Below are 27,357 nucleotides of genomic sequence, written 5' to 3'. Positions count from 1 at the left end.
TGTCCCATTTTGGGCAAGTAGGGAAAAAAGGATAGAAACCCTATTTGTGCCAATTTTTAGACAGGTTTAAGGTGCAGGCACAGTAGTAAGACTGCAAGACAAAAAACTAAATTAGCACATCCCAGGTACATGCGCAGGCGTACGTTAGCATGGCTGAAAATACAAAACCACACAATGCAATAGCACTCCGCAAACATGGAATATATGAACTAATAATACACTTACTATAGAAAATATACTAGTGCTAATGCTATGATCATTATATAAATGTGAGATTCTTGGCAAATATATAATTTGTGCCTGTCCACAACAACAAGGTAATCTCACTGGGACAGCAACCTACGCTGAACGCTACCTCTTTTGGTGCCAATAAGTTTAGGGAAAGCAGGATCCACATATATGCTGTATCCTACCTCTGCTGGTGCCAAATGGTTTCCAGTGAATACATGGAGAGCAGGCCTCAGCTTTATGCCATATTAATTCAAATCAGCCTGTGGTAAAGATGGGTTAGTCAGGACTGCACAACCATGGGGATAAGCACAGAATGCAGACTGCAAGATAAAACAAAATTGGTCAGTACATCCTAATGCGCAGGTGTGTGTCTCCACGGCTGAAAATACTAAATCAAACAACAGCACCCTGCAAACACAGAAAATATGAAGTATTGCCATAGTCACTATATAAAATATATACTAGTACTAATTCTATGCTCATTATATAAATGTGAAATTCTTGGCAAATATATTTTGATCAAAATAATTTGTGCCCACCCACCACAACAAGGTAATCTCATTCAGACAGAAAGCTCTTTTGGTGTCAGACATAATTGTCAATCTGGGCCAAAATATCTCAAATGTTTGGAGCAAATAAGCTCAAAATGTCATGAGGCCTTTTTTTTTTTTTTTAAGCCAGAATTCTGGAGTGCAGGGCTCGGTAAACTCCCCTTTATATGTCCTTGAACACTAGTCCTGTTGCTGGTTCTGATTTTTATGTATGATATGTGTAGTTTCACTGGATCGCAGCACTGCCGCCTCCTGTGTCTTATACACTCAGTGCCGTGCCTCTAACAATTATGGCAAGAACAGTTAGAAATCACTTCTGCCTTCTCTCCAGAGAGAGACTGGCAGTCACTGACAGGTAGTTGTCTCCCCCTGCAGCTGCATGGTGGCCTGTTCTGCAGCTAACAGCTAGCTTTGCATGATTATTATGCGTGTCTTTGCAGAGTTTAAAGGGAACCTGTCACGGGGATTTTGTGTATAGAGCTGAGGACATGGGTTGCTAGATGGCCGCTAGCACATCCACAATACCCAGTCCCCATAGCTCTGTGTGCTTTTATTGTGTAAAAAAAACTATTTGATACATATGCAAATTAACCTTAGATGAGTCCTGTCTCATCTTAGGGACAGGACTCATCTCAGGTTAATTTGCAAATGTATCAGTCATTTTTTTTACGCAATAAAAGCACACAGAGCTATGGGGACTGGATATTGTGGATGTGCTAGTGGCCATCTAGCAACCCATGTCCTCAGCTCTATACACAAAATCCCCATGACAGGTTCCCTTTAATGCAGACTTCTAAGGGCTCATTCCGGTGAGCAATGCAAGTATTGACCAGTTTCTGGCCATTTCTCCGTGTTGGATCCGTTTTATCTCTGCGTTCCATTTGTCCATTTTTTCCATCTGTATGGTATCAGTACAGTACAGTACAGTAGTTTTTCATGTCCATCAAAAAATGTCAGAAGGCCCGCCCAGTGTATTGGGTCTCTGTGCTGTTTTTTTTTTCTATGGATCTATTGACAGGGCGAATCTAGAGTGAAAATCAGACCTAACTAGTGCATGCTGTGATGTCCTCTGCACAGACTATGGAGAAAGTCTGAAGTGTGAATTGGCCCTTTGACTTTAATGTGTCATTGCTCAGTCCGTGTGCTGTCCCTTCTACACTTGCTAAGGGCGGCCACACACATTCAATAGCCGTCTAGTTCTCCCGGCTCCCTGAACGTGTATGTCTATTCAGTGGGGAGTGTAATTATTTATAGATTTAAAAGGCAGATTTCTGTGGGAGCGGCCGACCATTTAAGGTGTATGGGGCCTCCCAACTCTTCCCCACTGGGTAATTTCAGTGAAGATAAGGATTGGGCTGTTGGATTTTGACATGCCTGATCCTTTTGTTCTCGGGGAGATAAGCTGCAACCTGAGGAGTCGTGCAGTGGATAATTTCCTTCTTCCTATTGAGAACATGCATGAGCTGAAAATACATCTAATGGGGTGTGGGCATCCGTTTGGCAGACAGATAATGTGTGCTGCCAGCCAGAATCTATTTCTTTTGTTGCAGCAAACGTTGTAGGAGATAATATGCACTGGAGCATGTAGGATCTGAAAGTTTTTGGTGGCTCTTTATAAGTCTACATTCACACGACCGTGAAAAAAATGTTTTCAGTACATTTTCTGTCCGTCTGGTCATTTTTAATGGTCATTTTGCATCCATTTCAAGCGGCTGTTAAAAACTGATAATTTTCATTGGCTTTTTTAAAATAAAATTCCAAACCCTTCTAGTATACATATACCCCATAGTGGCCCCCAGCTGTAATAATGTCCCCCATACTGGACCCCAGTAGTAATAATGTCCCCCATACTGGCTCCCAGGTGTAATAATGTCCCCCACACTGGACCCCAATGAGGCCAATTTGCAGTAGTCTACCCATTTTTAAAGGTTGTTAGAATGGTTCACTCCTGTCTACCGGCCGTTAAAAACAGTCCCATTGATTTCAATAGGATCCATCTGGCCATGAACATGTTCTATTTTTTTGGACGTCCGCTATTCACTGGCTTTTAAAAAATAGCCCTATTGACTTCAATATGTTCTAAAAACTGCTGAGTGACGGCTGTTACAAAAATTCATGTGAATGTAGCCTAATGGATTAAAATAGCTGGATGACCAAAGCCGGGCCTACACATTCAAAAGCTGTCGGACAGCTATCTCTTCCTAACAATTCCTCGATACAGCTCGGTCAAACGTGTATATATTCTATGGGCAGAACCAAGAAAGCTACTGCCAGACATTTCTGCTGGCTGCTTATCTCCCTAAAGGACAAAAGGACTGGATGAAAATATTCATTTTCACCCAATTCTTCTCACCCCTGATATCATCTGTAGAGGGAGAGTCAAGAGCTCCCCATACACATTTGAGTGTCACCCGAACCCGCTGTTCTTGTCAAGTTTGGCTGACATAATACTAATGTATATTAGGGCCTTAACGGGGTTGGCCCATCTCAGACATTGGTGACTTATCGGCACTTGCACCTATCTCTGAAATGGAGCCCACAAAGTGAAGGAGAGTGCACCGCACATGCGCGGCTGCCCTGCATTCATTTCTGTGGTACTGCCAAACATAACTGATCGCTGGCTAGGTTATTTCCGTCAGCCCCATAGAAGTGAATGGAATGGTGACCGCTCTTGCGCAGTGAACTTCCTATTCATTTCTTTGGAAAAAAGCCGAGCGGCACACCCACAGAAATAAATAGAGGGTGGCCGCGTATGTGCGGTCTGCTCTCCTTCACCTTATGGGCTTCGTTTTAGAGATAGGTGCAGGTCCCAGAGTCCTAGCGATATGCCACCAATGTCTGAGATGGGTGAACCCTTTTAATAGGGTTTTTTTTTATTTTTAAGATGAATATGCATGAATCAAAAGAAGTCTAACTAAATCGCAAACGTAACTAAAAAGGGCGGCATTCAGGCCCTCACAATTCTACCAACCTGTAATCCAGGATGGTGACATTTTCCCAGTGAGTGAGGTTTTTCTATATTCTGGCGGATTGAGCACAACGCAGGAAAATAACTTTGAATATTGTGTTGAAATGCCTGTAAAGAGTCACAGGATGGAGCCGGTCTCGTTATTTTGACTGGTGCCCATCGTGGCTTCGCTGACACCCCAAAGGCCTGGTCCGTCATCACAAACCATCTCCAATGGCATCTAGTGCACAGCACATCTCGTGTAAAGCAAGGTGTCCTGGCCTTGGCTTCATCTATGCACATGTGTCAGATGCAGAAGTCCTGTAAGCTTTGAGGTGGGGCTTCCAAGAATCGTACTTTATTTTTACAGCACATCCCACAGATGCTTAATCGGAATGAGATCTTGGAAATTTGGAGGCCAAGTAATCACTGTGAGCTCTGCCGTGTTCTTGGAAAAAAATATCTGTGTAGCTGGGGCATTGTCCTGCTGAAAGATGGCACCGCTGCCACAAAGGGTTTTATTTATCTGTACAATGTTTAGGTAGGTGGTGGCAGCTGCCATGTTCTGTCCTCCTACTTCAGTTGCCTTGGAATGGCAATACAGAGATACATAACTACTTAACGCTCCCAGCATTAACTCTGGGAATGATAGATCATTGCTTACCTAGCTGGTGGAAATGAGGAGGCCACAAGCGACCCCATGAGCATCGGTCCACTAGGAAGTTTCCCTGTAGAATCTATGGCCAGTCCATTAGACCAAACCACCTTCTTCCATTGCTCCAAAGTCCGATCTGGTGCTCACATGCCCGGTACATATATTCAATATGTTGGTCATTTTTCTTATTGGAAAACTATTATACTAAGTCATTCCTAATAATAAACCTAAAAACTGTAATATCATGCTCCTTAATGGGATTATTATTTTTTAGGTGAGTTATGGAGCTCAAGATCTAGATCTAAGAGACAGAACAGTTTTTCCATCTTTATTCCAGACTGTTCCAAATGAGAACAGTCAGTATGGTGGCTTTCTGCAGCTGCTCAACCACTTCGGCTGGACATGGGTTGGAATTGTCACTAACGACGATGTAAGTAATTTTCAAGCTAGTCAGGACTTTAGAAACTACCTCCTTCAGAATGAAATTTGTGTTGCATTTTTTGAAATTATTTCAAATTCGTATTACGCCAGTTACACCAGAACCGTTACGACAATCCAAAAGTCGTCTGCCAATGTGGTTCTGCTTTTCTGTACTTCAGACACGTTTCTTAATTTAATGTATTCCATTGAGGTGCGTAACTTGCCTGGAAGAGTCTGGATTTTGCCAGCTACCCTTTCTATCCTTGCTCAGGAGACCTATTTAAATACAGTTCATGGCTCTCTGATGTTCACGATCCAAAAAGGGGAAATTCCAGGCTTCAAAGAATTTATCGACAGAGCCAACCCCACCTCCATTCCAGATGATGTATTTACTGCATTGGTGTGGCGAGATGCATTTCTCTGTTTACCGGCCAACGAGACCACGTTCAGAACTCTCCTGGGTTCGACTGGGAATTGCACTGGAAAAGAAACATTCGCGAAATATCAGTCAGTCTTTGATGTGAAGAATTTTAGACTAACTTACGCTGCTTACCGAGCCGCGTATGCTATTGCACATGGATTACACAACTGGTTAATTACGTCAAACAGCGATTCACGACCAGATTACAAATCTTATTTCCAAAAAGCTTTCCAGGCATCTAAGGTATGATCACTTTATTTAAAAATAAAAAAAAACTGAACATACATTTTTGCCTCATGCATTACTAAAGGTGCGATTTGTACTACATTTGAACTTGCAGTTGGTATTATAGATCTGGACCCAGACTGTACAATATCTATAGACTTCCACATTTGGTATACCTATTTAGATTGGAAGTAAAGGGCAGATGTAACGGTATACATTTGCATATGTTTGGATTGGCAGAAAAAAAAACAAATTAAGGAGAATGTGTCATTAGAAACAATGACATATCGTTTAAGTTAAGATTTTATGTTAAAGGGAACTGGTCACTGGGATTTTGTGTATAGAGCTGAGGACATGGGCTGCTAGATGGCCGCTAGCACATCCGCAATACCCAGTCCCCATAGCTCTGTGTGCTTTTATTGTGTAAAAAAAACGATTTGATACATATGCAAATTAACCTGAGATGAGTCCTGTCCCTGAGATGAGTCCAGTGTGAAGGAGCCCAGCACCGCCCCGCATCCTCGGAATTTCCTCCTTGCTCCCCGAGATCAGAAAGCTAGAGCGCCGTAATCTCGCGATGCGCGAGCTAGCGCATGCGCAGTTCGTTATGTATAAAATCATTTTTTTTTACACAATAAAAGCACACACAGCTACGGGACTGGGTATTGCGGATGTGCTAGCGGCCATCTAGCAACCCATGTGCTCAGCTCTATACACAAAATCCTGGTGACAGGTTCCCTTTAAATGTGTTTTTAAAGAATTTTTATTGATGTTACTTTTCATTTTCCATGTCATTATCTATATATATATTGTGAGAGAGTGACTGGAAAAGTAGTAGAGAATCGTTATATTTCCCCTAGGTTTCTTTCATATACCATGTACTATGCTACAGGAGGTGGATATCTCAACTAGGAAACCTGGGTGAGATATCAGAAATCCAGGAAAAGATGGTCTGCTTTAGCAAAGCATAGTTTGCTGAGGACTTTGATAAATTGTGTTGTCGGGCCTGGATTTCAATGGAATGAGGATGCAGGTTGGTAGCGGGGCTCCTCATTCCCTTCCTGTCCAGAACAGGTTTCATATAGAGCTCTCAGCCAGGTGATGGAGCTCAGCTCATTTCTGGGCTATAAAGGTTTGCACTGAGCATGTCTGGGTGGGGACTGGTTGAACTGACTGGCTTTCACCATTGCTGCTGAAGTCTGTGCAAACAACAAAAAGGACACTGTAAGTTTATTTTGAATTGTGTCGTGTGGCTGGTAGTAGGCCGCCCGTATAGAAAGGGTGATTTTATGTTTAGTTAGTGCTCAGCCGAGCAGGAATTTATTTTGTGTCTTTGCCTGAATGTAAAGGCCTTATATTTTGTTTGTGGACGAGAATAAAGAAAACAGGCAAACCCCTGTGTGAACTGTGCCATTGTGTCACTGTCTCTAACTGCTGTGCCTACTACTATTGAGCTGATCCCCACATATGGTGTCGGATGCGGGCACTTGGATCCAAAAATGCAGTCTTAAAGAGACAGACACCTAAAAAGTTTGTTGCACAGACCTGCCAGTTCACTTCACAGCTGGTGTAATGGAGGACTTTTGCAAACAGTTTGGACAAGCCATTCTTCAACAGCAACAGCTGATTTTGCAGCAGCAGCAAACCTATGCACAGGCTGACAAACGACAGCACCAGGCACAGGCCAGGCAGGATGATATGAATCGCCAATTAATGGAGAAAATGGCAGTGCTGAGTGAGGCAATGGCGGCTTTGCGACTTACCGGTGAAAATGCTGCTGTGTCAGGAAGCCGGGGAGCGTTGCCAACAGCACGGGCTGCGGTACAAAGTTCACTCCAAAAGATGACGCCCACAGATGATGTGGAAGCCTATCTCATGGTCTTTGAGAGAGTAGCAGAGCGTGAAAAGTTACCAGTCGACCAGTGGGCGGATGTGGTGGCGCCTTTCTTAACTGGGGAACCGCAGAAGGCCTACTACGATTTGGGTGAGCCAGAGGCGAAAAATTATGCAAAACTTAAGGGTGAGATACTTGCTCGACTTGGAGTAAACATGCATGTGCGTGCAGGCCGTGTGCACAACTGGACTTTCTCTGAGAGCTTGCCACCCCGTTCACAGATGCATGATCTGATCCATCTTGTGAGGAAATGGCTGCAGCCTGAGGAGAGTACCCCAGGTCAAATTGTAGAAAAAGTTGTCCTGGATAAGTTCATCAGGTCAGTACCCCCCAAGATCCAGCGCTGGGTTGGACAAGGAGGACCTACAACTGCTGACCAATTGGTGAGTCTCGTGGAGCAGTACAGTGCAACAGAGGACCTACTCCAAGCATCTTCCAGGTATGCCAGCCCCAGGGACAGCAGGTCACCGAAGTCTACTGGTAAGACTGTACCAATTGCTAGAGACATGAGAAATGCTTTAAGGGGAGATGGCTCAAAGGGGGAGCCAGCTGTGCCACGTTCCGCTGGGACCTGGAGGTCCAGGCCAGGGTCCCAAAATGGGGAACAGTGCCGTGTACAGTGCTGGCGGTGTCATGAATTTGGACATGTGGTTGCTAATTGCCCCCTCACAACTGAGCCAATGGACTGCAATATGTCCAGACGTATTTCTCTGTTTGCACAACCCGTGTATTCTGCAGAAACTGTGTCTAAGTTAGAACCTCAAATGTGTACTGTGTCCATAGGAGGTTGTACAGCTGAGGCGCTGTTGGACTCTGGGAGCTTGGTGACCTTGGTACACGGCTCTCTGGTAAACCCTGGGACATACAGTGGACATACTGTTGGGGTACTGTGCATACATGGAGAAACCAGAGAGTACCCAACTGCTCGGGTCACAATAGAAACTCCATGTGGTGTATCATGTCATGAAGTGGGTGTGGTTAAATCACTAATGCATAGTGTGATACTGGGAAGAGACTTTTCCCTATTCTGGGACTTATGGCAGAGCAGAAATGTAACCTGTGGAGAAAATCTGACTGATAATGTGTGTACTGAGGTTACCCCTGAACCCTATGACTCCGATTCTGAGGTTCCCACAGTAGGGGTGACCACTGACGAAGTTGATAATTTTCCTCTAGCCGTTCTAGCTGGTGATACTGAAGATGTGGGGGGGGTTCCTGATATGCCTAATTTAGAGGTGTCTCGTGACAATTATGGGACTGCTCAGCTCAGAGACCCCACTTTGACACGATCAAGGGAAAATGTGAAGGTGTTGAATGGTGTACCACAGTATCCAGGTGCTGATGGTGAGTTTCCCCATATGGCTGTTAACCAGGATCTATTATACCGGGTAGATAAAATACGTGGGGTAATTGTTGAGCAACTGGTGGTGCCCCAACCGTATCGCAGACTGGTATTGGATCTAGCACACAAGCATGTGCTGGGAGGTCATCTTGGGTCTGAAAAGACCAGAGAACGCATCCTCCAGCGTTTTTTTTGGCCAGGGATTTTTTCTGAGGTACAGAGGTTTTGTGAATCCTGCCCAGAGTGTCAACTAACCTCTCCTGTGTCACGTTTTAGAAGTCCTTTGGTACCCTTGCCCATTATAGAAGTACCATTTGAAAGGGTGGCCATGGATTTGGTAGGCCCTGTTGTAAAATCTGCACGGGGACATCAACATATACTTGTAGTGTTAGATTACGCCACACGCTATCCTGAGGCAGTGCCTTTACGAAACACCTCTGCTAAGCTTATTGCCAAGGAGCTTTTTTACATGTTTTCTCGCACAGGCATACCAAAGGAGATCCTTACGGATCAGGGGACTCCTTTCATGTCCAAGGTCACTAAAAAAATGTGTAAGCTCTTGAAGATTAAACACCTGCGTACTTCCGTGTATCACCCTCAAACTGATGGCCTAGTTGAAAGATTTAACAAGACACTGAAGGGCATGTTAAAAAAAGTGGTTAGCAGGGATGGAAAGGACTGGGATTGTTTATTACCTTATTTGATGTTTGCAGTTCGGGAAGTACCGCAGTCCTCAACAGGTTTCTCCCCATTTGAGCTCTTATATGGCAGACACCCACGTGGTCTCCTTGACATTGCTAAGGAAACTTGGGAACAGGAACCCACCCCTTACCGAAGTGTAATAGAGCATATTGCTCTCATGCAAGACAGAATAGCTGCTGTCATGCCCATCGTCAAAGAACACTTAGAGCAGGCTCAAGAGGCACAAAGTTGTGTCTACAACCGGTCAGCTAAAGTTAGAACCTTTAACCCCGGTGACCGAGTGTTGGTGCTAGTGCCCACTGTAGAAAGCAAATTCCTGGCTAAGTGGCAAGGGCCATACGAGGTAATAGAAAAAGTGGGAGAGGTAAATTATAAAGTTTACCAGCCTGGTAAAAGAAAGCCTGAACAGTTGTATCATATAAATTTGCTCAAACCCTGGAAGGACAGAGAGACTCTGTCAGCAGTGAGTTCCCCTGGCAGTGTTGCCCCAGAGTTATCGGCAAATAGGATAAACAACCCTTGTAATAATACTGTAGGTGTGCATATTTCAGAGTCCTTGTCCAAGTTTCAAATGCAGGAGACAAAAGAATTTGTCTCAAGAAACACTGATGTGTTCTCAGATTTGCCTGGGCGCACTTCAGTTATCAAACATGACATAATCACTGAGCCGCATGTACGACTTCACTTGAAACCATATAGGGTACCTGAAGCTCGGAGACAAGCTATATCTGAAGAAGTAAAAAAGATGTTAGAACTTGGGGTGATTGAAGAGTCGCAAAGTGAGTGGTCCAATCCCATAGTCCTAATCCCAGAGCCAGATGGTACAGTGAGGTTCTGTAATGACTTCCGAAAATTAAATGAAGTGTCAAAGTTTGACGCATACCCAATGCCAAGAGTAGATGAATTAATTGAGAGACTTGGCCATGCAAGGTATTTCTCTACCCTTGACCTAACCAAGGGGTACTGGCAAGTGCCCCTTACTGACAGTGCTAAAGAAAAAACAGCTTTTGTCGTTCCAGAAGGCCTTTTTCAGTATGTCACCATGCCCTTCGGGTTACATGGGGCACCAGCAACCTTCCAAAGGTTAATGGATGTCATCCTCAAACCTCATCGTAGATATGCCTCTGCTTATCTAGATGATATCATCATTTTTAGTGATGACTGGGAAAGTCATTTACCAAAAGTGCAGGCGGTGTTGGATTCCCTCCGGGCAGCCGGATTAACAGCAAACCCTAAGAAGTGTGCTTTAGGTCTTGAGGAAGCACGTTATCTAGGGTATATAATTGGGAGAGGTGTAATAAAACCTCAAGTGAATAAGGTAGAAGCCATCCAAGATTGGCCCCGGCCCATAACCAAAAAGCAAGTGAGAGCCTTTTTGGGAATTGTGGGGTATTACCGTAGGTTTATCCCAAACTTTGCTAGTGTAGCAGTACCCTTGACAGACCTCACCAAGGGAAGTAAGTCGGCCATGGTAAAATGGAGCACAGAAGCTGAGAGTGCATTTCAGGAGTTAAAGTCTGCCCTTTGTAGAGAACCAGTGTTGATGACCCCAGATTTCAAAAAGGTGTTTACTGTACAGACGGATGCCTCTGATGTTGGTTTAGGGGCAGTCCTGTCACAGGAGGTTGGGGGAGAAGAACACCCCGTGACATACCTGAGTAGAAAACTTACTCCTGCGGAGAAAAATTATAGTATTGTCGAACGGGAATGTCTGGCAATTAAATGGGCTCTAGAGACTCTAAGATATTACTTGTTGGGTCGACAGTTCAGGTTGGTGACAGATCATTCCCCCCTTACATGGATGAGTCAGGCCAAGGAGAAAAACGCGAGAGTCACAAGGTGGTTTCTGACTTTACAAAACTTTAAATTTTTGGTTCAGCACAGGTCAGGCAAACTGCAAGGGAATGCCGACGCCCTGTCCAGAACACACTGTTTGGTGAGTAAAAGTGTTCGGCCCCACAGGTTCGAACAAAGGGGGAGGGTATGTGAGAGAGTGACTGGAAAAGTAGTAGAGAATCGTTATATTTCCCCTAGGTTTCTTTCATATACCATGTACTATGCTACAGGAGGTGGATATCTCAACTAGGAAACCTGGGTGAGATATCAGAAATCCAGGAAAAGATGGTCTGCTTTAGCAAAGCATAGTTTGCTGAGGACTTTGGTAAATTGTGTTGTCGGGCCTGGATTTCAATGGAATGAGGATGCAGGTTGGTAGCGGGGCTCCTCATTCCCTTCCTGTCCAGAACAGGTTTCATATAGAGCTCTCAGCCAGGTGATGGAGCTCAGCTCATTTCTGGGCTATAAAGGTTTGCACTGAGCATGTCTGGGTGGGGACTGGTTGAACTGACTGGCTTTCACCATTGCTGCTGAAGTCTGTGCAAACAACAAAAAGGACACTGTAAGTTTATTTTGAATTGTGTCGTGTGGCTGGTAGTAGGCCGCCCGTATAGAAAGGGTGATTTTATGTTTAGTTAGTGCTCAGCCGAGCAGGAATTTATTTTGTGTCTTTGCCTGAATGTAAAGGCCTTATATTTTGTTTGTGGACGAGAATAAAGAAAACAGGCAAACCCCTGTGTGAACTGTGCCATTGTGTCACTGTCTCTGACTGCTGTGCCTACTACTATTGAGCTGATCCCCACAATATATTAAAAAAAAATCCTAAAGTCTTGCCGTTTTTGCACTGGCTGCAAAGCCTAGGTCCTACCTACTTCTTGGTCTGTACGGATCACTTTTCAGCAGTTATCTCATTATCATCACAGGAAGGATTACAGTGACAGATAACACCTTTATAAATATAGATTAGATAGATAAATAGATAGATAGGATATAAAATTTCCCATAGAAGTTAATGAGGTCCCCTCCAGTCCACTGTATCTATGGCCCATGGTGGCTGTAAAGCACCTCTTTAGATGCTGCCATCAACTATTCTGGCAAGATGGCTGCCCCCATAATCATGTCCAAGAAATAGAAATAAAAATGTACAATGATAAAGAAAAACCCTGTAACACTATTGGGTCAAAGCGAGCAGAATTACAAGTCCATAATACAGACCATGTAAAGATAGGTAAAGTAAATTCACTAGAAAAAAATAGCATGCTCCCTCATATAGCGGATTACAGTATGGTGGCATTCCTGCCATAGTTTACTGTGCTGTATGGAGGCACCATATGGCAGAACACTGACTGTGTATGGGACTGGTTGCACACAAGCTGTGAATCCTGATTCGCCATCTCACTGGTCCTGATGACCAGCCTCCAACTCCTTGCTGTTGTACTCCCACTGTGTCCCACCGCCTTCTCTGTGAGATACGCACACGTACTGGCTCCCAGCTTCTTAAAGGGGCAGCGCACACCAATGAACCCTGACCTCAGGCAATGTCCAGAAAGCCAAGGGTTCTTAAAGGGCATTTGTCAGCAGCTTTGTACCTATGACCCCGGCTGACCTGTTACATGTGCGCTTGGCAACTGAAGGCATCTGTGTTGGTCCCATGTTCATATGTGCCGGCATTGCTGAGAAAAATGAAGTTTTAATATATGCAAATGAGGCTCTAGGAGCAACGGGGGCGTGGCACCAGAGGAGAACTGCCGGCGAGCCTCTTTCCTTTACTGCGCCTGTGCCAGATACTTAGGTGCATGGCGCAGTGCGAGACTTTAGGAGAAGTCAGGGCCAGACGTTATCACATTTACACTGCATTACACCTTATCACAGTGCAGAGGGAGTGGTAGTTGCAGAGAGAGTAGAGCCTCTAGGTGTAATGGCAACGCCCCCGTTGCTCCTAGAGTCTAATTTGCATATAATAAAACTTTATCTTTCTCTGCCGTACGAGCACATATGAACATGGGACCAACACAGATGCCTTCAGCTGCCAAGTGCACATGTAACTGGTCAGCCGGTGTCATAGGTACAAATCTGCTGACAGATGCCCTTTAACCTCTTCCGGACACAGGGCGTACAGGTAAGGCCTGATGTCCTGGTACTTAAGGACACAGGGCGTACCGGTATGTCCTGTGTATTTCCGATCGCTGCCGCGCGGCGGGCGTTTATCGGAACAAGATGCCTGCTCAAATCATTGAGCAGGCACCTTAGGTCAATGCGCGGGGGGGTCCCGTGACCCCCCCCCCCGTGTCGGCGATCGCCGCAAACCGCAGGTCAATTCAGACCTGCGGTTTGCAGCTTTTACATGTTGCGGGCGGCGGCGGTGCCATCGGGTCCCCATGCGGCTGTAGGGGGGACCCTATGGCATGGAAGGGAGCGCGATGCCTTCCTTAGACATCAGCGCTGCCTTCCGGTGACGAGCCTGTAAGATCTAGCCCCCTGGATCTCACAGGCAGGAAGCTGTATGAGTAATACACAGTATTACTCATACAGCCAATGCATTCCAATACAGAAGTATTGGAATGCATTGTAAAGAGGATTAGACCGCCAAAAGTCGAAATTCCCAAAGTGGGACAAAAAAATTAAGTGAAAAATAAAGTTTTCCCCCCGAAAAAATTAAAAGTTTCACGTAAAAATAAACAAACAAAAACTTCATTTTCCCCAAATAAAGTAAAAAAAAAAAAATTGGAAAAATTAGGGGAAAAAACAGTAAACATATTAGGTATCGCCGCGTCCGTATCGCCCGGTTCTATAAACATATCACATGACCTAACCCCTCAGATGAACACCATAAAAAATAAAAACTATGCTAAATAAACAATTTGTCACCTTACATCATAAAAAGTACAACGGCAAGCGATCAAAAAGGTAAAATAGTATTAATCTAACCGTCACCTCATCCCGCAAAAAATGAGCCCCTACTTAAGACAATCGCCTAAAAAATAAAAAAAACTATGGCTCAGAATATGGAGACACTAAAACATCATTTTTTTGGTTTTAAAAAAGCTGTTATTGTGTAAAACTTACATAAATAAAAAAAGTATACATATTAGATATCGCCGTGTCCGTAATAACCTGCTCTATAAAAATATCACATGAGCTAACCCCTCAGGTGAACACCGTAAAAAATAAAATAAAAAAAAATTGTAAAATCATTGTGTAAAACTTACATAAATAAAAAAATTGTATACATATTAGGTATCGCCGCGTCCATGACAACCGCGTCTATAAAAATACCACATGATCTAACCTGTCAGATGAATGTTGTAAATAACAAAAAATAAAAACGGTGCCAAAACAGCTATTTCTTGTTACCTTGCCTCACAAAAAGTGTAATATAGAGCAACCAAAAATCATATGTACCCTAAACTAGTACCAACAAAACTGCCACCCTATCCTGTATTTTCTAAAATGGGGTCACTTTTTTGGAGTTTCTACTCTAGGGGTACATCAGGGGGGCTTCAAATGTGCCTTCCAAAAACCGTATGGCATTCCTTCTGCGCCCTGCCGTGTGCCCGTACAGCAGTTTACGACCACATATGGGGTGTTTCTGTAAACTACAGAATCAGAGCCATAAATATTGAGTTTTGTTTGGCTGTTAACCCTTGCTTTGTAACTGGAAAAAAATTATTAAAATGGAAAATCTGCCAAAAAAGTGAAATTTTGAAATTGTATCTCTATTTTCCATTAATTCTTGTGGAACACCTAAAGGGTTAACAAAGTTTGTAAAATCAGTTTTGAATACCTTGAGGGGTGTAGTTTCTAAAATGGGGTCACTTTTTTGGAGTTTCTACTCTAGGGGTGCATCAGGGGGGCTTCAAATGGGACATAGTGTCAAAAAACCAGTCAAGCAAAATCTGCCTTCCAAAAACCGTATGGCATTCCTTTCCTTCTGCGCCCTGCCGTGTGCCCGTACAGTGGTTTACGACCACATATGGGGTGTTTCTGTAAACTACAGAATCAGAGCCATAAATATTGAGTTTTGTTTGGCTGTTAATCCTTGCTTTGTAACTGGAAAAAAATTATTAAAATGGAAAATCTGCCAAAAAAGTGAAATTTTTAAATTGTATCTATTTTCCATTAATTCTTGTGGAACACCTAAAGGGTTAACAAAGTTTGTAAAATCAGTTTTGAATACCTTGAGGGGTGGAGTTTCTAGAATGGGGTCATTTTTGGGTGGTTTCTATTATGTAAGGGTACTTTCACACTAGCGTTTTTCTTTTCCGGCATAGAGTTCCGTCACAGGGGCTCTATATAGGAAAAGAACTGATCAGGCATATCCCCATGCATTCTGAATGGAGAGTAATCCGTTCAGGATGCATCAGGATGTCTTCAGTTCAGTCGTTTTGACTGATCAGGCAAAAGATAAAACTGTAGCATGCTACGGTTTTATCTCCGGCGAAAAAAACGGAAGGCTTGCCTGAATGTTGGATTCAGCACTTTTTTCCCATGGGAATGTATTAGTGGCGGATCCGGCATTCAAAATACCGGAATGCCGGATCCGGCCTGCGCATACCAGTAAAAATGTGAAAATTAATACAAGACGGATCCGTCTGTCCGCATGACAAGTGGAGAGACGGATCCGTTCTTGCAATGCATTTGTGAGACGGATCCGCATCCGGATCCGTCTCACAAATGCTTTCAGTCACATCCAAATCGGCGGATCCGGCGGGCAGTGCCGCAAGTGTGAAAGTAGCCTTAGCCTCATAAAGTGACTTCAGACCTGAACTGGTCCTTAAAAAGTTGGTTTTGAAAATTTCAGAGAAATTTCAAGATTTGGTTCTAAACTTCTAAGCCTTGTAACGTCTCCCATAAATAAAATGTAATTCCCAAAATGATCCTAACATGAAGTAGACATATGGGGAATGTAAAATAATAATTATTTTTGTAGGTATTACTATGTATTATAGAAGTAGAGAAATTGAAACTTGGAAATTTGCAAATTTTGGGCAAATTTGGTATTTTTTTATCAATAAAAGTGATTTTTTTTTACTCCATTTTACCAGTGTCATGAAGGACAATATGTGACGAAAAAACAATCTCAGAATGGCCTGGATAAGGGCTCTTTCACACTTGCGTTCTTGTCTTCCGGCATAGAGTTCCGTCGTCGGGGCTCTATGCCGGAAGAATCCTGATCAGGATTATCCTAATGCATTCTGAATGGAGAGTAATCCGTTCAGGATGCATCAGGATGTCTTCAGTTCCGGAACGGAACGTTTTTTGGCCGGAGAAAATACTGCAGCATGCTGCGCTTTTTGCTCCGGCCAAAAATCCGGAACACTTGCCGCAAGGCCGGATCCGGAATTAATGCCCATTGAAAGGCATTGATCCGGATCCGGCCTTAAGCTAAACGTCGTTTCGGCGCATTGCCGGAGCCGACATTTAGCTTTTTCAGAGTGGTTACCATGGCTGCCGGGACGCTAAAGTCCTGGCAGCCATGGTAAAGTGTAGCGGGGAGCGGGGGAGCAGTGTACTTACCGTCCGTGCGGCTCCCCGGGCGCTCCAGAGTGACGTCAGGGCGCCCCAAGCGCATGGATCATGTGATCACATGGATCACGTCATCCATGCGCATGGGGCGCCCTGACGTCATTCTGGAGCGCCCCGGGAGCCGCACGGACTGTAAGTATACCGCTCCCCCGCTCCCCACTACTACTATGGCAACCAGGACTTTAATAGCGTCCTGGGTGCCATAGTAACACTGAACGCATTTGGAAGACGGTTCCGTCTTCAAATGCTTTCAGTACACTTGCGTTTTTCCGGATCCGGCGTGTAATTCCGGCAAGTGGAGTACACGCCGGATCCGGACAACGCAAGTGTGAAAGAGGCCTAAGTCAAAGCGTTTTAAAGTTATCACCACATAAAGTGACACTGGTCAGATTTGCAAAAAATGGCCTGGTCCTTAAGGTGAAAATGAGCCCGGTCCTTAAGGAGTTAAGGACCCTTACGCCATCCCTCAATAGCTGATCAATAACATCAATTATGATTACTGTCTGCAGAAGTGTTTTCTCTGATACTGGTTGCATATATTTGACCTCGTTTGCCATCTATCCTGACCTTCGACCTGACCGCTTGCCTCAACCAGGGCACTCAGACTATGATTTCTGCCTACTCCCTTGGTACTGTGTTCTGGTGTCACCTCCTCATCTATGTGAGACCACTCCATACAAGCCCACACTCCATTAGGCTCCGCATCCTGGCTCATCCCTAGATCAATTCTGTCACATACCGTGCGTGAAGCCAAAAGCTCAGTACAGGACATAAATGTATTGTTTCCGTAAATATTACACGTATTGGATTGTACATGGAACATCTCTACAAACAGTCATACAATGTAACGTAACAAAGACATGTACATAATACCTAAAGAACACTAAAGAACACTAACCTACTTATGTAGCACTGACATCTTCCCCAGCGCTTTGCAGACATTATCAGTAGTGATGAGCGAAGCGAGCCTCGGATCCTAGATCCACAGTCGATTCTTAAAAAATTTCAGATTAGTTCTGTACGGAGATCAGTCTCCGTACAGCATTTAAATGCACAGCCTCCGATGAGGCGAAGTTAGTTATGATTTCGGACCCAAGTTTTAAAGTAATTTTCCAAACTAAATACCGAAGTTATTCAACGAAGTCTCGCGAAACTTCACGAATAACTAACTTCACCTCATCGGAGGCTGTACATTTAATCCGCAGTTACAGCATTAATCCGCAGTTTTGAGCGAAGCGACTTCGGATGTAGGATCTGAAGCTCGCTTCCCTCATCAATTAACAGTATTATACAGTCATCAGTAGGTGATCAGTGGAGGTCCGACTCTCGGTACCCCTGCCCATAAGCTGTTTGAGGAAACCACGTCTCTCACTGGAGCTCTGGTGAGTGCCGCACTCTCTTACGATCCAATACGATACGATTCAACTTTATTGATCCGCAGGAGAAATTGCATTGCTAGTACTGTAAGTCACACATACCAAATGTAGTACATATAGCTATACAACATAGAAATGACCTGTAAGAAGAATAGAAGTAGCACCCACCTTCCAATGATCTTCTAATTCTAACTACTTGCCATGGGTAGAAATGATCTCCTGAATCAGTCGGAGATGAATAAACCTGTTACTGGCTCATCATGAGTTGGTAAAGCAGGTGGTTCATATTTCCCGCTATAGTACAAAGCTTCTTCAGTATTCTCCACAACACTGTCAAAAGTCTCACAGTGATGACCCACCATGTTCTCCTCCTTCCTGATTAGCTTTCTCAGCCTATTCTCGTTGCAGGCTCTTATGCTGGTCCCCCATGTCGTGAATGCCCACTTGTTAGAACATCTCAAACATCATGCCACATGCATTGAAGGACCTCAGCCTCCTAAAGAAGTATAGCCTGCTTAGCCCTTCCTCAGGGACGTAGCTATAGGGGAGGCGGCTGCTTTGGGGCCCAAACTCATCAGGGGCCCACCCAGGACGAGGAATAAAAGATTTTATTGTCAGGGCCCCCTTGACAGTATTATACAATGACATTATATACAGTGACACTGTAGGAAACGGACGGATTGGCTGCAGGGCCTCATCTTAGAAACCCATCTCGACTAGCCACAGGAGGAGGGGGTTGTGAAGAAGTTTCTGGAGAGGACGTTCAAAAATTTGCTGTGGGGCCCAGTCATTTCTACTTACACCACTGCCCTTTCTTATAGACACCTTCAAAGAGTGGTTTCCAATTCAGCTTGTTATCAACCTGCAGGCCCAAACAATTTCTACCTCCTGACAATCGATTGTTACTGGTGCACCAGGACCTTTATCTCGTCCAAACATTTACGCACACCAAGCCATTTGTGGGGCACCATCCCACCAACCCATCCACCACCTTCCTGTATTCAGACTCACACCACGTCTTGGTGCAGCCCACATCTGAGTACTTCTGTAAATGGCAGTGCTCCTATTCTACTCAGTTGAGTATCCGACTTGGCCATTCACACACAGGTTGGTTGGGAGCTGCTGATACCTCATGCAGCCAAATAGTTAGCCTTGCGGCTTATCAAGCACGGTGCCGTCCATTGGATCGCTTGAACGGCACTGAGATGCTCCCAGGCCATGTGACCAATGAACGTGACGTCATATGACCTAGGAAGGGGCCTAAGTATTCATGGAGTGCCACGGCCTCTTCAAACAGCTGACAGGCGGTGGTCCCAGTCTACAGAGGTGAGGTAGCCATATACGGCACCTGACCGCTGCAGCCAATCATTGGTCTGTGGTGGAGGCTGGAGCAGCAACGCTGGGAACAGCGGGGGATTAAGTGGTATTTGTTCTTTTTTAATTTTATCATATTTTAGGGTGATTTAGGGAAGATTTTGTAATAGTTCGTATGCCATATTTTCCAGTATGTTTTTTGGGTGTAAAAAAAAGGGTATTTACCACATTGTGGATTTTCTTCTAAAAAATCCTCCCTGTATCTAGAGTGAATCTGCGGCAGAAACTGTGCAGCTTTTTTTTACTGCAGATTTCTGTACACATATTATGGTGTGGATAGACATGCAGATTCTTAAAATACAGCCTCCTTACAGAAAAACTCCACCCTCCTAAAGTTGACATTTTCAGCTGGCTGTTGCTGAAGAGTGGTCACTCCTGTAGCCTGCAACAACAAAAAACACCTAAACGAGTTACTAGAGTGAAAATTGGACCTCCATATGGCTGCAGGATTCAGGTAAGGAGACCCTGTACGCACCTCATCTTGAAGGTTTTCATAAAGATTGTTCACCGATGAAGATGGCAGCAGGTATGTACCCCAAAATAATATATTTATCCCCAGTTTTACCTATGTATCTCTGCACAGGAGCAAACTAGGAGTCACAAATATTCGGTCTTTCCCATTTGTCCTATGTTGGTCCAATTTTACTTGACTGGATGTTGGGTTAAAGGGGTTATCTGGCCTTAGAGCAGACATCCCCTGGGTTCCTAACCTCTGCCCATGAACATAACAAACTCCAGTCACCTGTCCATGGTCGCATCGCTGCTCAGTCCCTGCAGGACCAGGAAGCAGCAGGGTCCTGTGACTGGTGCTACCATTTACAGGCTTCGTGGTCACAGCGGCTTGAATGCTACGTGATGTACCATTTAAGCTGCTGTGACCGCTAAGGGCTGTGATTGGCCACAGTGGTGAAGGGAGTAACCCCTTTCCTGGTCCTTCAGGGAATAAAGCAGCGGCAGGACAGCAGACAGGACAGTGGGGTTTGTTATGTTCAGTGGCACACGCTAGGGCTACACGGTGACACTGCTCGTGGCCAGGATCGCTGAGCAGCGGTGATCCCATAGAAATGCAAGGGATCACCAAGGCAGTCTCAAGAAATCAAACACGGTTGGATTTCTTGCGACTGTCACGCCAACCCCATTTATTTCTATTGGATCACCACTACCCAGCGATCCTGGCCGCAACAGCCTTCGCGCCACCTGTGTAGCCCTAGACTTGACGTCTACTGGGGCTCTGGTAGGCCATCCAACCGTGGTTTATTGGTGAGAACTACTTCATGAGTCTCGAAGGTGACGATGCCCGGCAATATGTCTGCCTCAGTAAAGAGCAGCCCGGCCAGGACTGATGGATATTTCATCCCATCGACATGAAGACCATGAAAATGTTTTTCTTCATCTCTAACTTTCTACCATTATTTTTGTTTTTCTTAAAGGGGTTTTCCAGGACTTAAATATTGATGGTCTATCCTCAGGATAGGTCATCAATATAAGATTTGTGTGTGTGTGTGTGTGTGTGTGGGGGGAAGGGGGGGGGGGTGACACCCAGCACCCCACCGATCAGCTGTTTTGGTCACACGCTGGTGTCAGGCATTATACGGTGGACAGAGGCGGAAGCACACTGCGCTATTCACTCTGTGGTGGTCGTGCTGAGATACTGCAGCTCAGCTCCCGATCAACTGAATGGGAACTGAACGGCGGTATGCCAGCACCTGGAAACGACACAGGGGATGGAGTCCAAAGCAGAGATTTTAAGCAGGAAAATCTGGTCACCTGCTTTATACTGCCCTGAGTCACTTCCTTAAAGGGGTTGTCTCACCTTAGCAAAATAGATAAAGTTAATAAAGGCACTTCCTAATGTATTGTGATTGTCCATATTGCCTCCTTTGCTGGCTGGATTCATTTTTCCATCGCATTATACACTTCTCATTTCCAGAGGTCACGACCACTGCTGCTGGGCCAGGATCAGCTCCACATGTGTGTCTATGCGTGCTCCCATGGTCATTGCCACCATGTAGTGTGTAAGCATGACCACTGCTGGATTGCAGGGTGGTCGTAACCCCTGGACATGAGCAGTGTATAATGTGATGGACAAATGAATCCAGCCAGCAAAGGAGGCAATATGGAGACTCACAATACATTAGGAAGGGCCTTGTATTAACTTTCTCTACATGATAAATGCCACTTGCTGAAGTGAGAGGACCACTTTAAGTTAGGTTTGGTAAAATATGTATTGAGCAGCTCCAGCAGCACAATCTGACTAAGGCCTCATGCACATGACCGTTTTTTTTTGCGGTCCGCAAAAACGGTTTCCGTTGTTCCGTGATCCGTTTTATCTTAAAAAAAATCTAAGTCAAGTTTGCCATTGAAATGATAGGAAAAAACGGACACGGATCACGGACACGGACGACAATCTTGTGTGCATCCGTGATTTTTCACGGACCCATTGACTTCAATGGGTCCGCGAGCCGTTGACCGTGAAAAAAATAGGACAGGTCATATTTTTTTCACGGCCAGGAAACACGGATCACGGATGCGGCTGCCAAACGGTGCATTTTCCTATTTTTCCACGGACCCATTGAAAGTCAATGGGTCCGCGAAAAAAAAACGGAAAACGGAACCACGGACGAACACAACGGTCATGTGCATGAGGCCTAATACAAAGGCACAAGCTCGGGTGTCCTCATATTCATGGCCTCCTGGCTTTCTTGCCCCCCTGCCGCTGATCACAGCAGGAAGAGTCCTGTCAATCAGCAATAGGGGTGGTGGGTGCAGGGAGAGCTTGAGCTCTGTATGCAGTATACTCCAGTGCTGGAGCCGCTCAACAGATTGTAGCAATACGACTGGGAAGTGCTCCAGATGGCGACCAAAATGGTTGCCAAAGCGACTTACAATTTCCAGATGGTGACAAGACTTTTTAGTCTTGTCGCCATTTGCGACTAGACTTGTCGATGCCGCCCTGCAGTTGAATACTGCAGCAGGGTACAGACCGACAGTTCTCTGCCCCACCACTGTTCACCCTCATAGGTGAGCTTATGAAGTAGTAAATATCTGCGAAGGCATGCGTCATGATGTCATCACGGCCAGTGCATACGTGCCCGCCCACATTGGGACACAGCAAAGCGATGTACTTGCCTTTGCCTGCGTCCCACCATCCCAGGCCATTGACCAGAAGAGGTTGCAGCTTGTATAGTGAACGCAGAGACACAGGTGCAGGACACTGCTATTGGGCGGGCACTGTGGAGGACATTACTGGAGGGGTGCTGTGGGGAACATTACTACTGGAGGGGCACAGTGGGGGACATTAGTACTGGAGGTGCACTGTGGGGGACTTTACTATTGAAGGGGAACTGTGGGGGACTCTACTATTGAAGGGGCACTGTGTGGGATATTACTAATGGAGGGGCACTGTGGGGGATATTACTAATGGAGGGGCACTGTGGGGGATATTATTAATGGAGGGGCACTGTGGAAGACATTACTGAAGGGGTGCTGTGGGGAACATTACTAGTGGAGGGGCACAGTAGGGGACATTACTACTGGAGGTGCACTGTGAGGGACTTTATTATTGAAGGGGCACTGTGGGGGACTCTACTATTGAAGGGGCACTGTGGGGGATATTAGTAATAGAGGGGCACTGTGGGGGACATTACTAATGGAGGGGTACTGTGGGGGACATTACTAATGGAGGGGCACTGTGGGGGACATTAAAGGGATTTTCCAGGCTTTTATTATTGATGACCTATTCTCAAGATAGGTCATCAATATCAGATCAGCGGGGGTCCGACACCCGCCCCCCCCCTGCTGTTCAGTTGTATGAAGAGAAGTCTCTCTTCCTGCTCGCTGCTGCTATGTTCATTGCAAGCAGGAAGAGAGACAGGAGATGATTCGCACGCACGCCGCGTGCCTTCTCTTCATACAGCTGATTGGTGGGAGTGCCGGGTGTCGGACCCCCACCAATCTGATATTGATGACCTATCCTGAGGATAGGTCATCAATATTAAAAGTCTGGAAAACCCCTTTAATACAGGGGGAAGGGGCACTGTGGGGGACATAACTGGCAGCATTATTGGGGCACTTTAGTATATAAAACGGTCATTGCTTGTGGTACTGGGGACTTTTCATACTGAGGCACTATAGGTGGCATTACCGGAGGCACTGGGGGCATTTTAATCCTAGGGCACTATAGTGTGTTTTTTTTGTACAGGGGCATTACTACTGGGGGCACTATAGGGGACATTATTAATACTGGGGGCACTATAATGGCATTTTTACTGGGGTAAAATGGGAATATTAATGCTGGAGGCACTGTAGTGGCATTTCTATTACAGGGGCATATTAGGGGACATTATTTTTGGGGACACTATACAGGCATTATTACTGGGAGTACTATATATTTATTATTATCACTGGGGGCATTTTAGCGGACATTATTATTACTGGGGTGCACTCTAGGGGGCATTAGAATTGTTGGAGGTACCATAGGGACACTACTTCTACTGGGGTCACTATTTTTTCTGCAGTATAGTATTTGGTAGCATTGGGAAGCACAGTGGTCACAGGATTGGGAGGGACAGCAGGATGACATTGTTGGGACACTAAGATTGGGTGGTTTTGTTGTAAATGTGGGGAGGTTGATGAAAAAATTTAGAAATCTTGCATGTCTGTAAGAAACTCTGCAGAGACAAGATGCGGCTGAAAAAATTTGTCATGGCGGTCCATGTCAAACGGAGGAGAAGAGGAAAGAGAATGTCTACTTGACAGGAGATGTCACCAGATGTAAGAGGCGTGTGATACTGTATTCTCCTATATGTTTCCTAGTACTGGCAGGCAGTATGCTGTAAGTAGAGATGGCTCACTACTGTGGCCTGCATCTCACCTCCTCCTCTAAGTCTTTTTTTAATTATAATTATATGTATTTTTAATTTGGCAACTAAAAACCGGAATTAGTACTCACCGGTAATTCTTTTTCCATGAGATAACCACGACGGCAACACAAGGAGATTGACCCCTGACCTCTGTAGGGGCAGGAAGCAGAGAAAGGTTTAAATACCCCCCTCCCACCACCAACACTAGTGATTCCAAAATACAAGAGTAGAAAGATGGTGGAAACCCAGTGATTTTATAATATCCGAATAAAAACCAAAACGAAGGGAAAGTATTACTCCATAGCAATCCCAAAAAAGCAAGAAAAAGAACGTAATGGGAGGGAATTTATATGCCGTCGTGGTGATCTCATGGAAAAAGAATTACCGGTGAGTACTAGTTCCGGTTTTCCATAGCAACACCACGACGGCAAACAAGGAGATATACAAAATATAATCAAGGTGGGGTAACAGCCGAAGGACTTTTTGTCCAAAAGACATGTCTGATTCTTTGAAAAGGTCTAGTCTATAGTGTTTAATGAAGGTATGGATACTAGACCAAGTAGCGGCTTTACAAATTTCCTCTAGGGAAACACTCGCTCTCTCTGCTTGGGAGGAAGACATCGCTCTGGTAGAGTGAGCCTTCAGATTATCTGGGCAAGAGAGATTCTGAATAGTATAACAAGTAGAAATAGCATTCCTAATCCATCTAGCGATTGAAGATTTGGAAATTTTCTGTCCTCTGTTTTTGCCCCCGAATTGAACAAAGAGACAGTCGGACCTCCTAATCTCTAGTGTAGAGTCTATGTAGTCAAGTACAGCTCGTCTGATGTCTAGGGAATGGAAGGTTAGTTCTCTGTTGTCTGAAGGGTTATCATAAAAAGAGGGGAGTGTAATTTCCTGATTCTTGTGGAATTTAGACACTACTTTTGGCATGAATTCTGGGTCTAGCCTCAGGATTAATCTATCGTTTTTGACTTGCAGGTAAGGTTCCCTCATGAATAACGACTGTAGTTCGCTAATTCTTCTGGCAGAAGTGATGGCCACTAGGAAAGCAGTCTTGAACGATTTTAGTTTTAAAGAGCAGTCACTCAATGGTTCAAAGGGGGGGACGTGATAATCCTGTGAGAACTATGTTTAAGTCCTAGGTAGGAATACGAGATTTTAATGTCAGAAGTATTCTGGTAACCACTCTCATAAACCTTCTGATCCATTTATGATTCGCTAATTCAGTGTCGTAGAAACAACTTAAGGCGGATATTTGAACTCTGAGGGTAGCAGGTCTTAACCCCATATCGAAGCCATTTTGCAAGAAATCTAGAATCGATTGTATATTAGGAGCGGATTTGTTAGGAGAGGGTGATCCTGACCAAGAACAAAATTTCTTCCAGATCTTCAAATAAATGGCGAATGACCTTCTTCCTGGAGGCCTTTAGAGTAGAGATCACCGGATCCGAAAGACCCTGTGATTTCAGGATTTGGGTTTCAGGATCCAGGCTGTCAAATTTAGAAAGTCCAGGTCCGGATGAAAAATTGGACCTTGATGTAGAAGGTCCTTCCTCCTTGGAAGGGTAGAAAAATGAATCCTGTAACCGGATTTGATAATCTTTAGTGCCCATGGGTTTGAAGAGATTTTCTCCCAGAAGGGAAAAAATTTCTTCAATCTTCCCCCCACTCTGGCGTCACTGATTTTCGTTTCCTTTCTGGGATGGGGCGAGGAAACCCCTTCCTCCTTTGGGGTATCTATAACGCCCCGTTTTTCCTTTACCACTGTAAGGTCTGCTCTGATTAGAGGGGGCACAAAAGGGGTATTTCCTTTTGTAGGACTTTTCTTCTGTGAAACCCTTCTTTTTATCCGAAGCTTTTTCAAGAATTTTATCTAATTCGGGCCCGAATATATACTCCCCCGAGAAAGGTATAGAACAAAGTCTCGATTTAGAGACCTTGTCTCCAGACCAACATTTTACCCATAGGGCTCTCCGAGCCGCATTTGAGAATCCTGCATCCTTAGCCGCACACCGAACCGACTTTGCGGAGGCTTCAGCAAGAAATGCCGTGGCAGATTTTAAGAGTGGGAGCACACTTAGGATTTCCTCGTTATCAGAGACACGATTTTCTAACTCTGAAAGCCATACAAACATGGATCTGGCTACAGAGGTAGCAGCTATGTTAGATTTTAGATTGTACATAGCCGCCTCCCAGGACCTGCGTAATAGACCATCGGCCTTCCTGTCCATAGGGCCTTTAGTTGTGATGCGTCTTCAAAGGGTAGAGAGGTCTTTTTATAGACTTTCGCTACCTGAGCATCTATTTTTAGGAATCATATTAAATATTTTGGCTTCCTCCTGATCAAAAAGTAGACGGCTCTGATAAGCTCTGGAGATTCCTAGACGCTTTTCCGGATCAGACCATTCGTCTAATATCAAACCTTTAATGTTTTCATTAATAGGGAAGACTCTAGTTTTTTTCACACGCAGTCCACCGAACATTTCTTCCTGAACAGAAGGGGTTGGTAGAATTTCTTCTACCCCCATCGTTGCCCTGACTGCTTTGATTAGCTCTGGCATATCATCTGAAGAAAAATTTAAAAAAATTCTACCCTTATGGATATCCCGTTCGGATTGTCTGTCATCCTCCTCTCATGCTTTGGAGGAAGAGGCACCGTCAAATTCATCTGACTCAGAGGAAAAAGAGTCCCCTGTTCTCAGGCGCTTGTGTGGGGGCTCAGCCTGAGGAGGGGTATCTTTGTGTAATCCGGCCAGAGATCCCAAGGAAGATTTAATTTCCTTCTGCATCATGGTTCTGAACTCATCCATTAAAGATGGTTGTTCGTCGCGTATAATCTTGGTAATACAATCACCGCATAACTTTTTCAGATAGTCATCAGGCAAACGTTTAAAGCAAGAAATGCATTTTGTGGATTTCTTGGGCTTCCTTTGCGCTTCTTTAGAAATCTAAGGGCAGAGGAATAAAGCCCCATTAGAAAATAGAGAAGCCC

At 44.7% G+C, this 27,357-nt stretch overlaps 1 protein-coding gene across 1 annotated transcript in view; it reads left to right on the top strand.

Annotated features, from left to right (window-relative positions):
- Positions 1-27,357, top strand: part of LOC120987303 (vomeronasal type-2 receptor 26-like) — a 43,112-nt gene that overhangs the window by 2,832 nt on the left and 12,923 nt on the right. The window lies entirely within an intron of this gene.

Source organism: Bufo bufo, chromosome 1 (assembly GCF_905171765.1).
Source record: "Bufo bufo chromosome 1, aBufBuf1.1, whole genome shotgun sequence".
Lineage (NCBI taxonomy): Eukaryota > Metazoa > Chordata > Amphibia > Anura > Bufonidae > Bufo > Bufo bufo.
Note: the sequence above shows the minus strand (reverse complement) of the source record. Positions and strands in the feature narration are given on the sequence as shown.